Source organism: Cebus imitator, unplaced genomic scaffold, assembly GCF_001604975.1.
Source record: "Cebus imitator isolate Cc_AM_T3 unplaced genomic scaffold, Cebus_imitator-1.0 Scaffold310, whole genome shotgun sequence".
In the NCBI taxonomy this organism is placed as follows: Eukaryota; Metazoa; Chordata; class Mammalia; order Primates; family Cebidae; genus Cebus; species Cebus imitator.
The window spans coordinates 531,096-543,381 of NW_016107625.1; the positions used below are offsets into that span (position 1 = coordinate 531,096).

At 46.0% G+C, this 12,286-nt stretch overlaps 1 protein-coding gene across 12 annotated transcripts in view; it reads left to right on the forward strand.

Annotated features, from left to right (window-relative positions):
* PALM2AKAP2 (PALM2 and AKAP2 fusion) overlaps positions 1–12,286 on the forward strand; it is a 510,283-nt gene that overhangs the window by 453,045 nt on the left and 44,952 nt on the right. Inside the window, exon 1 of one of the 12 annotated variants that reach the window (XM_017503365.2) lies at positions 9,241–9,341. The exons of 10 other annotated variants lie outside the window; for them this stretch is intronic. The gene's annotated coding sequence lies outside the window, so the exon portion shown is untranslated. Of the gene's footprint in view, positions 1–9,240; positions 9,342–12,286 lie in introns of those variants that run through there. One more of the 12 variants, XM_017503367.2, reaches the window with a different exon arrangement.

Consider the following 12,286-nt stretch of genomic DNA (forward strand, 5'->3'; position numbering starts at 1 on the left):
TGGTCTCACTCTGTCACCCTGACTGAAGTGCAGTTGTGTGATTACAGCTTACTGCAGCCTCGACCTCCCAGGCTCATGTGATCCTCCTGCCTCAGCCTCCCAAGTAACTGAAACTATAGGTTCACGCCACCATGCCCAGCTCATTTTTTAAAATTATTTTTTGTAGAGGTGGAGTCCCACTATGTTGCCCAGGCTGGTCTCGAACTCCTGGGCTCAAGCTATCCTCCCACCTCAACCTCCCAAAGTTCTGGGATTACAGACATGAGCTACTGTACCATGCCGTTAATTCATATGTCTGTGAAATAAAAATTATGGACTCCAGTTCAGCTTTTCATCACCCTTTAGCGGTGAGATTTTCCCCATTCCTATTCTCCAGGGTCAGCCACTGTCTTTGTCCAATTTCTGCAGCTAAAAGAGGATTCCTGAGTCTGAGTAATGAATAAAGAACAGAGATTTAGTTCTTACATTCCTGGAGGCTGTTTCATGCCACAGCAGAAAATGAGAGGGCAAAAGAGCATACAACCTGTGAGAGACAAGAGAGGACCCATTTCACTTTGATAATGAATCCATTCCTGGGATGATCATTCGTGAGGTCCCACTTCTCAACACTGTTGTATTTGGGATTAAGTTTCCAACACGTGACCTTTGAGAGACACATTAAAACCACAGCAACCACGAGTAAACTGTATATGTATATGTATATGTATATGTATATGTATATGTATATATATATAGAGAGAGAGAGAGAGAGAGAGAGAGAGAAAAATATATATATATATATATATATATATATATATATATATATATGGGTATGCATGTGTGTGTGGTTCTACTTCCAAAAATTTATACTACAGCCATAGAGGTACATGTAGAAAATGATCTATTCACAAGGATCTCTAATGCCACAATGTTTGCAACAATAAAAGACTAGAAATAACCTAAATTAATAGGGGAATGATCTTTTTATAAAATGCACTATATGTGTGCATATATATATACACACACACACACATACACCATGTATATATATGCAAACACACACATATACACACAAATGATATCCTTGACTTATTTTATTTTATTTTATTTACTTATTTATTTTTTTTGAGACGGAGTTTCGCTCTTGTTACCCAGGCTGGAGTGCAGTGGCGCGATCTCGGCTCACCGCAACCTCCGCCTCCTGGGTTCAGGCAATTCTCCTGCCTCAGCCTCCTGAGTCACTGGGATTACAAGCACGCGCCACCATGCCCAGCTAATTTTTTGTATTTTTAGTAGAGACGGGGTTTCACCATGTTGACCAGGATGGTCTCGATCTCTTGACCTCGTGATCCACCCGCCTCGGCCTCCCAAAGTGTTGGGATTACAGGCTTGAGCCACCGCGCCCGGCCCGACTTATTTTATTTTTTAATTAATTTTTTTTTTTTTTGAAATGGAGTCTTGCTCTGTCACCCAGGCTGGAGTTCAGTAGCATAATCTTGGCTCACTGCAACCTCTGCCTACCAGGTTCAAGCAATTCTCCTGCCACAGCCTCCTGAGTAGCTAGGACTACTGGTGCCCACCACCATGCCTGGCTAATTTTTTTATTTTTAGTAGAGACAGGGTTTTGCCATGTTGGCCAGGCTGGTCTTGAACTCCTGGCCTCAAGTGATCTGCTTGCCTCTAGGATTGCAGGTGGTATAACAGTGCTGGGATTATAGGCAAGAGCCACTGCGCCCAGCTTCCTTGACTTTTGACAGTGAATTTATCTCCTCCAGGTGTCTAGCCACCCATCAGGAGCACCATATTTCCTTTTAGTTCTTTCCCACCTGTCTCTCTGTATTTTTAAGTGCTTCCTTTTTTCAGAAGTTAATATATGCACATATTCTAACATTGAAAAGGTGTAGAAAAGAACACGGTGAATAGAAGCTTACCTACAACTGATGTCCAGTGACCCCCCTTCCCCATTCCAGAGAAAATCTTTGTGATCAGTTTCTTATGTGTCCTTCCAGGAATCGCCTCTGAATATGCAAATATATGTACACACATATCTACATATATACAAATAAAATATATACATATAAGATTATTCATATTCATGTTTGTTAACATCAAAGATAATGTGCTCTTTATAAAATGTTCCATAGCCCTTGTAACTCAGTAGATTTTGAAGATTGCCATATATAAATTATTATAGAGCTGGGAGTTCTTCTATTCTTTTAAAGTTGTGTAACATTCCATTTAATGAAAATATCAGGCCAGGTGCGGTGGCTCATGTCTGTAGTCCCAGCTACTCAGGAGGCCGAGGCAGGAGAGTCACTTGAACCCGGGTGGCGGAGGTTGCAGTGAGCAGAGATCACGCCACTGCACTCTAGCCTAGTAATAGAGCGAGACTCCATCTAAAAAAAAAAATCAGTTCCCTATTAATTTTGGTTATTTCTAGTCTTTTATTATTGCAAACATTGTGGCATTGGAGATCCTTGTGTATAGATCATTTTCTACATGTGCCTTTATTGCTGTAGTATAAATTCTTGGAAGTATAACTCCTGTGTCAAAAGCATTGTGTATTTTAAAGTTGGGTCCATATTGTCAAATTACCATCCAACTTTATGGAGTTGGATGAGGCTGTCTATTTCCTTACATGCTGATAACTAATTGTATAGGTGGAAAACTTAGAATTTTATTTTATTTTGTGTTTCTTTTCTATAAGTGGGATTGAGAGTCATTTTGTGTGTCTAAGAATATATTTCTTTTTGTGATGAACTGTCTGTATCTTTTGTCTACTTTTATGTTTGGGTTGTTGACCTTTTTTATTGATTGCAAGGGTCCGTTATATTTTAAAACCATCAAGCCATTATAATAATGTGGGCTTTAAATATTTCCCTAGTTTATTGCTATTGGAGCCACCATTTGTTGAATCATTTTACAAGCCCTGTGGTGAGCATGTGATGTTTTACAGCTGCTCCCTAAGTTAGCAGTGGTATTATGCCATTTTACAGAGAAGGACCCCAGGTCTGTTGGATGCCAAAGTTCATTCTTAACTTGAACTCTGCACCCCTTTTGCACATAACTATTTATATAGCATCATTTCAGGTTATTATGCAATTATGATAAATATCCTTTCCACAGGCTGCACAGCATTCTATTGGTTATACAAATCAAAATTTTCAGAGGCTAATACTTAGGCTACACATTTTCATCACCTGTAGGTTTTCACTGTTATAAGATTGTGATACATTTCTTCTAAAGCTCGGTCCTCCCCAGTGCAACAAGATGGTGCCACTGCTCCTGCAGGAGGTAAGATACAGTGTCTGAGGCAGACAGCAGAGTCATCTTTTGAGTCGAAAACCCTTGACGGGGGAACTCAACAGACTCAGGGTAGAAATAGGGTGCACGTCAGGGGATGGGGACATTTTATTGGGCTGCTAGACTTATCAGCCTCTTTTCCTTAAATGTCACCAGTATCTTCCTCTGGTTCTGGAATGAAATACAACACACATTAGGGCTTCAGACCCTCTTCTCTCCAAAAGCCTGATTTTTTTTTTTTCTTTTTTAAGGCAGAGTCTCGCTCTTGTCGCCCAGGCTGGAGTGCGGTGGCATGATCTTGGCTCACTGCAACCTCCGCCTCCTGGGTTCAAGGGATTCTCCTGCCTCAGCCTCCTGGGTAGCTGGGATTGTAGACATGCACCACCACACCCAGCTAATTTTTGTATATTTTAGTAGAAACAAGGTTTCACCATGTTGGCCAGGCTGCTCTTTAACTCCTGGCCTCAGGTGATCTGACCGCCTCAGCCTCCCAAAGTGCTGGTATTACAGGCATGAGCCACTGTGCCCTGACCAAAAGCCTGCTTTTTGAGCAGCAATATCAGAGACAGTTAGAGGGAACACTGGGAGACTGCAGGAGGCAGTGGGGAGGGCAAAGGGTGGGAGTTGACAACTATTTATTTATTTTTTTATAAAATGGTATTTCAAGTAATATTTCTAACAGGAATAAATGAGATCATGGTGCATGACATAGCTGCGGGGTCCATATGTTTTTGTGGATTCTTCTCAACCCTCTGCTCTGTAGCTTTCTGTGCCCTGAGCACCGGAGAAGCATTACCAGGTCTGGGCGGCTAGCCGGGCGTGGTGGTAGCATGCACCTGTAATCCCAGCTACTTGGGAGGCTGAGGCAGGAGAATCGCTTGAACCTGGGAGGTGGAGGTTGCAGTGAGCTGAGATTGCACCATTGCATTCCAGCCCAGACAACAGTGCAAGATTCCACCTCAAAAAAAAAAAAAAAAAAAAAGTAAGTTGCTGTTTCTGTTTGCCTTTTCTCATCAATTTCCCCTTAATAAATTAAGGGCTAAGTGTGTCTTAGTTTCCCACACATTACTCCAATTAGGGATTCCTTTGGTAAACAAACACCTGTCTTAAGCTGTAAGAATTCCCATCAGATTCACATGTAAGTGCAAATTGCTTTAAAGACCTGGCTCCATGCTGAGATGTTGAGATGTAGGGTCTTTTGGAAAAGAGGCTTGGAAGGTACCTACCTGAAGGATAAGGAAGGACAGCACAAGACTGGGCGTCTGAGGGGGAAAGGCATTTGTGAGGCCCAGGCTTCCTTCTCTCTGTGCCTTGAATTGGGCCTTGAAGCAGCTTGAAAAGCTGCCCCAGCTTCTCTAAGTGCCAGGAAGCAGGAAGGGAAACCTTCCCAGTGCCACCCTTTCCCTTACACCAGCTACTCTGCAACTCCAGGCAGTGGGCTGGGTCTTAACTGTGTTTGAAGCCAGCCTCTCTACCCTGCGGGCCTCTTTCTATTCCTTCCTGACCCCTTCAAATCTGTTTTTGGAACTTTCTGTCATACTAAGGTGTTAGTGACCATCATAAATGGGATAGTTACATTTAGGAGAATAAAATCCTTCCGTTAAAGTTCTGTCTATGAGCCACACTTCCTACGGGGAACTCTTAAAACCTCTCTTGGCAAAAGTATCACCTGGTTTTCAAGGCAGCTGCTGGTCCTGTGGTCTCACAGGCTTTGTCAAGACTCTGCCCACTCAGAACGACTTCACCTGTGCCCAAAGTACATGCTAAAACCACAGAATTCACAGAGATAAAGAGAAGTGAATTGTGAGAGTTTTAACGTAGTTGGGATCTCATTTTACAGACCAGAAAACTAAGACCCAGAAGGGAAATGAGGCCTCCCCAAAGCTCCTAGCAGCTGGCCTACAGTTTCGAAGTAGTCTCTTGCTGCCTTAAATTACAGACACTTCTTAAGGTTATTTGTTTGTTCTGATCATGGCTCACTGCAGCCTTGACCTCCCAGGCTCAAGTTCCTCCTGCCTCAGCCTCCCAAGTAGCTGGCATTAAAAGTGCATGCCACTGAGCCTGGCTAATTTTCAAATTTTGTAGAGAAAAGGTCTCACTAGGTTGCCTGGGCTAGTCTCAAACTCCTGGGCTCAAGTGATGGATTCTCTTGCTTCAGCCTCCCAAGGTGCTGGGATTACAGGTGTAGTCCTGGTGTTAAGATTTTTTCTTTTATTTGCATTAGCCCAAACCCTTCCTGGGTCTGCTCCCTCCTGAGCTGCCTGGTGTGGCTTCCATGAGCCCTGCTGCATTTTGGGGATTCATGGCTTCTAACCAGAGCTCTGTTCCTGAGCAGCAGGGTGACCCTAGGGAATAGGTGGCCGCCATTGGCTGGCGTCTGCTTCTCTGCAAAGTGCATGATAGTCTCCTCCTTGCCATTAATGGAAGGATTAAATAGAAGATATGCAAGGATATGTGGCACAGACAAGGCACACAGTAGGTGCACCATAGATATTCACTGAATGATGATCATAATGGTATCAATTGCCTTTAAACGCCAGTGGCTAGACCCTCATACATTGAAGTTTACTTCCCAGTCAACAAGGACCAAGTTTCGAAAAGGCTTCTTTTCCCCCAGGGCAAGGCACCCTCAGAGACTAAAGAGATCAGGTTACGGCAGCAGGAGAATTAAACTGGCAGTGCAAATTTATTTCCAGAAAACCCACCTCAAGCTCAGAATCTACACGTAGAGGGTGTAGAGGTGTGAGCTGCACCTAGATGTTACCTGCTGGATTCCACTCTGGCCATTTCTCCCCAGGGACTCTACTGTCAAGTGTGGATGGCTCAGTTTATGCTTTTGCAGCCTGAAGCTAGCTTGCTGGTTGTTCCTGTCTGGCTCTGCCTCTGAGTATAATCCACTTTTCTGCAGTACCTAACTGTAACTTTGTCACAGAGTATTTTTCTTTTTTCATTTGAGACGGAGTCTTGCTTTGTCACCCAAGCTAGAGTGTAGTGGCACGATCTCGGCTCACTGCAACCTCTGCCTCCTAAGTTCAAGCGATTCTCCTGCCTCAGCCTCCCCAGTAGCTGGGATTACAGGCACCTACCTACCACTGTGCCCAGCTAATTTTTGTATTTTTAGTAGAGATGGGGTTTCACCATCTTGGCCAGGCTGGTCTCAAACTACTGACCTCGTGGTCCACCTGCCTCAGCCTCCCAAAGTACTAGGGTTACAGGCATGAGCCACTGCACCCAGCCGCCACAGAGTATTTTTTCTAAACTCCACCCTATTTTTGCAGCTAGGGGGACTCAGGGAAGTGTGTGAAAGCGTGTGTTTTTATGTGCATGCACAAATATGAACGCAAAGATGTATACATGTGAGTGTATATATTAGCTTGTTAGGGCTGCCATGACAAGGTACCACCAATTGGTGCGGAGAGACTTAAACAGCAGAAATTTGTAGTCTCACAGCTGGGAGGCTAGAAGTGCAAAATCCTCAGCAGAGTTGGTTCCTTCTGAGGGCTGTGAGGGAAGGATCTGTTCCAGGCTCCTCTCCTTGGCTTATAAAGAGCTGTGCTCCCTCTATGCATGTCTCTGTGTCTAAATTTCCTCTTGTTATAAAGATACTAGTCATACTGGATTAGGACCCACCCTAATGACTTCACTTAAACGTGATTACCTCTGTCAAGACTGAGCTCCAAATAAGCTCACATTTCATGGTGCTTGGTGTTAGGACTTCAACATATGAATTTGTAGAGGTGACTCAAGTCAGCACATAACAGTGTGCATGTGTGTGGGTGGAGCATGTGTGTATTTGTATGTGTAGTGGTCCCTGGTATCTCTGAGACACCAGGTCATATGCAAGCCAACTCCTTGGAAAATAGTACTTTAAGAGCACATATAGTTTTCTCTTTGTGAATAGGGCAAATTGGCAGATTTAAAACCTTTTTTTTTTTTTTTTTTTGAGACAGAGTCTCGCTCTGTTCCCCAGGCTGGGGTGCAGTGCCGTGATCTTGGCTCACTGCAACCTCTGCCTCCTGGGTTCAAGCAGTTCTCCTGCCTCAGCTTCCTGAGTAGCTGGGATTACAGGCACCCATCACCATGCCCAGCTAATTTTTGTATTTGTAGTAGATATGGGGTTTCACCATGATAGCCAGGCTGGTCTTGAACTCCTGAGCTTGTGATCTGCCCACCTCAGCCTCCCAAAGTGCTGGGATTACAGGTGTAAGCCACCATACCTGGCCTAAAACCTTTTTTAAAAAAAACAAATCTTCCCACAGGTGTGGAGGGGCAGGTGTGGTAATGGAGTGGGTCCCGGGTACCCCTCTTGCATCGTTGTTCGAGAGCACCTCATCATGGAAGGTCCTGCCCTGGTTCTTCATTCTCAAGCAAAGCAATGCCATCGGCATGTGATTTCCCCACCTCATTTTACTTTAGGTGACCAAGTAGCATCTTGGAGTGCCTTTGGCTACAGAACAGAACATTCTAATTATTCCACAGGGCAGCATAAATTCAGAGTTCCCTTGGTGCTCGCTGGTGACTCAGTCATCGAAGAACTCCTAAATATGTCTAAATAAATTTGGAAAATATTTTTAGTCTATGGAAAATGTTGTTTAGATGCTGCCAATAGCTGTAAAGGATACTTTTAGCTTCCTTTTCAAAAGAACCTGCCTGGGCTCCATCTACTTTGACTATTCCTTCCTAGACTCATGTGTTTGGGAGGGTCCCAGGAGGTCTGCCATGCTGGCCAGTGTGCAGACCACAGGTGAACTCTGTTCCATCTTTGAGCTGCTCACCAGGACAAAGTGCTCCAGAACGGACCCCACATGAGCTGGCCCCACAGAACCGTGCATGGCGTTGGTCATCTTTCCCCCGGTTTACTGGAAATCTCAATTCTCTTTGTCCTCTCAAATCTTACTGAAGAAGTGAATACTTCATGGCACTGAACTGACCTGGAATTTTGACTGACTTTCTAGTTCTGCCCACAAGTTATGCCCCAAATTTTCCAGGTTAATGTAGAGTTCCAGGGAACGAGGTGGATGGAATCTGGAGGCAGAGTTGAGTCAGGGGGTGTTTCCAGGCGGGGGACACTGGTAAACACGCCAACTCCCATTAGACTTAGTGCAGTGCCGCAGGCCCTATTCTGAGGTGCCACCGATGTCTCTACCCAAGGCAAATGCACATCTGTTTTCTTGGTGGCCGAGGACTGTTGCTAGCTGTGGGATGGTGCAGCCACTTCCTCCAGACGTTCCTTGAAATTACAGCACTCATCTCAGACTCCAGATGCATCTGTTCACTTTGGCATTGATTATAACATAGCCACTTAAAATGCATCTTACAAAGGCCGTTAAGTAACATAAAAACTGCTTGCGAAATGATGCGAGTTTAAAAAAATAGTTGGTGCAGAACTGCATTTACTGTCTGGTCTCAGTGATATTAAATATATATTTCTGAGAAGATGACCATGGAATGAAATAAAATGTTAACTTTTATCTTTCTGATCGGAGGGGTAATGAATATTTTTTTTTTCCAAATTTTCTATGCTGAGCATTTGTTATCACACACACACCCCCATGCACATACCACATGCATGTACACATGCACAAGCACACACCACAAGCTGTCCTGAAAAGTCTGTCTAACTGGAGATTTCTCCAGGGTCTTTCAGATGTTTTGCTGCCTCAGTATCCCTGGGATATCAATTCCCTGCTTGTCTCAGGGCCTAGATCTGAATTGCCGCGAAGACAGCGGTAACTGATTCACATCAGCGCCACCAGCTCCTGCCTCCCCACTCAGCCCTCAGTGTGACTGGAGCAGGCCAGGCCCACTCTGCCTGGGAATGCCGCTGCCCACCGGCTCCGGCCAGCGTGGGAGGGGCCAGGCCTCTCCGGAGGAGGTTAAAGTCCTTCTTTGTGTGACTGGCCTTTTAGGGAGCAGAGGGAGGGCTTGCGGTGACATCACGGTCTTCCGTCAGGAGGCTCAGGAGGAGTTTGTCCAGCTTGAGCCAGGGTACATGCAGGAATCTGTCTGGAATAAGGCACTTCTCACTGAGGAGGTTTGATGCACACGCTCTGGGCAGGGTAAGCCGAGTCTGCTGACTTATCTTCTCGTCCTTTTCTTTCTAATCTGAAAGGACAAGTGTCCTTTTTGAGGCCAGTGTCTTTATGGAGGGGGTTTTCAGAGTCTATCATGTGCTGTGGAGTCCTTTCTTGCTGGAAAGTGGGCAGCCGAGCTTGGATTGGTGTCTTGCTTCTCTCTCACTCTCTCTCCTATCTCTTTCTCTCTCTTTTTTTTTTTCAAATCTTGTAAAAGTCAGCTTTTGTGCTAAGAGGCAAAGAGGACACTTCCTCCTGCACATACAGTGCAGTGCTGTATGGGTGGCAGATCATGCTTTGAAGATGGTGCGAGCGCATCTGTGAGAATCTGGGTGCCCTTTTCCAGAACAAAGCAAAGTGACCTGGTGATTCTGGTGACTCATTTCCTAGCCACCCTCTGGTATTTGTTCAAGAAACTCAGTGCTGTGGTCTACTGCTAGCCTTCTGTTTCCATGCTGTGGAACTCACCATATTCACAGGGTGGTTTGGGGGAATGTGGCTTTTGGGAGAATGTGTGGTACCTGTCTCTTGGAGGTCCCATGGGGATGGAAGGCGACCCTCACCAGCTTCGTTCATAGGTACAGAATCGCCTGTAGACAGAGGATTAACCACAATGCGTCTGGCACTGTTTTCCCTTGGGGCTCTGCCTTGGGATTTGCTTGGGATTCTGCTGGGTCCACAGTGGTGCGTGGCTTTTGATCCCTGCCGTGACCTGCTGACCAGGCATGAACCCAAGATCCGGAACTATTCTAAAACCAAGAGGGACACAGCAAAGTTATAAAAAACTGAAAACTAGCCTTGCTTTTGTCTTTAGCAGAATCGGTTACCCTAGAAATCTCAGCTTGCAGGAGCCAGAGTTCCATCTGTGGCCTTAAGCTTGGTTTATTCTGGGATGGGGACTACCTGGCAAAATAATCTGACAGTGAAAAGGGCCTTTGATGAGAAGAGCATCCAAGGGCTCCTTGATAGGCCCCAGAGTACCCCCATTGAGGAAAACATGAAACTTACATCTCTCTTCATTCACGGGAAACCCGGAAGCCCCCCAGTCACTCCTGTAAGAAGTGGGTCTCCAAGTAGAGGAAAGAAACAGCCCTTTCATCAACTGCTACTGAAAAGCCAACAGCAGCTTCCTTCCTTTCCTTCCCTCCCCACTGCTGACCCACACCACACACACCATCTTCAGTTTCTTTCACAGAAAGCCCAAGTTGTAAATGTTTTCATCAAATAACACCTTAACATTTTCCAGATGTGCAGACTGACATTGGAGCCATTGACTTTTCAGCAGGACTGAGAGGATGTTATTAATAGGCTAAGCTATGGTGCAGGGGAGATTCTGTTCTATGAGAAATTGACCAGTTTCCTTTGCCAGGAATGTGGATCAAGGCACAGGCAAGCCTTATTTCCAGCAAAGAGGTGGGAAAGTTCCAGAACCGTTTTCATCCCATCTTCAGACCTGTACCTGAGGCATAAGCCAGACAGAATAGCAGAATGCTCTTTTACCAATACCATAGAAGCTCTCAGAAAAAAAGGCTGGACCTGGAGGAGCAGGCACAGGACTCCTGGTCCCCAAAGGGTTGAGTTTTCTTTTTAGAACTGCCCTAGTCACATTGAGCTGTAATGGCTTCACGGCAGGCGATCCATAGAGGCAAACCCAAGAAGCATCTTTAGTATTCACCCCCTTTTAAGGGTCACAGCATTGACCCAAGCGTGCCCAGTCCAAATTTAGCCTGGGTATGCCCCAGGAGCGCTTGAGGTCTGGAGTCTGGCCAGCTGTCTTCCATCAGCCAGGAAGGGAGGCTCTAGCCTCCTTAGGGAGTGCCTTGGTTCACAGTTTCCCACAATCAACACGGGCCCTTAGTTCTACAGACCGGAAGAAGCTCTACTGGGGTAAGGAAGGGGGAAGCCTGCTTAGGACTGCAGTGGGGCCCAGGTTATCACCCCGGGTCTTGCCTCTCCTCCACTTCCTGCTTGTAGACTGGGCTTAGAAGCCAGAAGGCTAACCCAAGCAGCAAGTGGTTCCCAGACTTTCCTGCTCTCTGTGCCTTTAGGGGAGGGTGGAAGGGACCCACTCGGAGTCCCAGCTCCTTCTCCTTCTTGCGTCTTCAGCAGGGAGGGCCAGAGAAGGTGCAGCCAGCCTGCTTAGGAACTTGGGTGCACCGCACTTTCTTCAATTCTTTTTACCCTGCACGATTTGCATCGTTGAAGAGGGCTGGAATTTTATTTCCTGCTATTGCTGCAGCACTTCCTTCCCCTGGTGCTGTTTGTTGTTCTTGTGGAAACTGGTACTCCCTCCCTCCAAGTCTGTGAGCTTCTTGCTGGGGATGGGGGATCACCTTTGAGCTCTGGGGACCTTGCATGGCCGGGGCAGAGAGCACATAGCTCTGCAGGGTTCCAGGATGTGCTTATGGATCTAAGGCAGTGTTGCAGGAAAGTGCCTTGACCTCTTCAACCTCTGTGTTCCCTTTCTTATGCCTTGGGTTTCCTCGGTTTGGAGAGTTAGACTCCCTCAGACCTCCGGACTGTTACTTTGCCTGGTTTCTTCAAGGCTGTTGAGGTTCAGCTGATGCGGGCATCTTTTAGGTCCCTGGGCATCATCCACCAGCCAGGTGCACTTCCTCCATCCCACCCCCTTCTGCATTTGCTTTCGTGCTGGAGACATCGTGACTCAGCCAGAAAGTTAAAAGTTTAGGAAGAACCTCTCTAGAGACAGCTGCACATGCCTCGTGGAACCAGTTCTTCGGTTCTTTGTCATGATTGTTGTTGCGTCCTGTGTACCAAAAATGTGACTTATAAAAGAGAGGCAGGGGTCGGGCATGGTGGCTCACGCCTGCAATCCCAGCACTTTGGGAGGCCAAGGCATGTGGATTACCTGAGATCAGGAGTTTGAGACCACCCTGGACAACATGGCGAAACCCCATCTCTACTAAAAA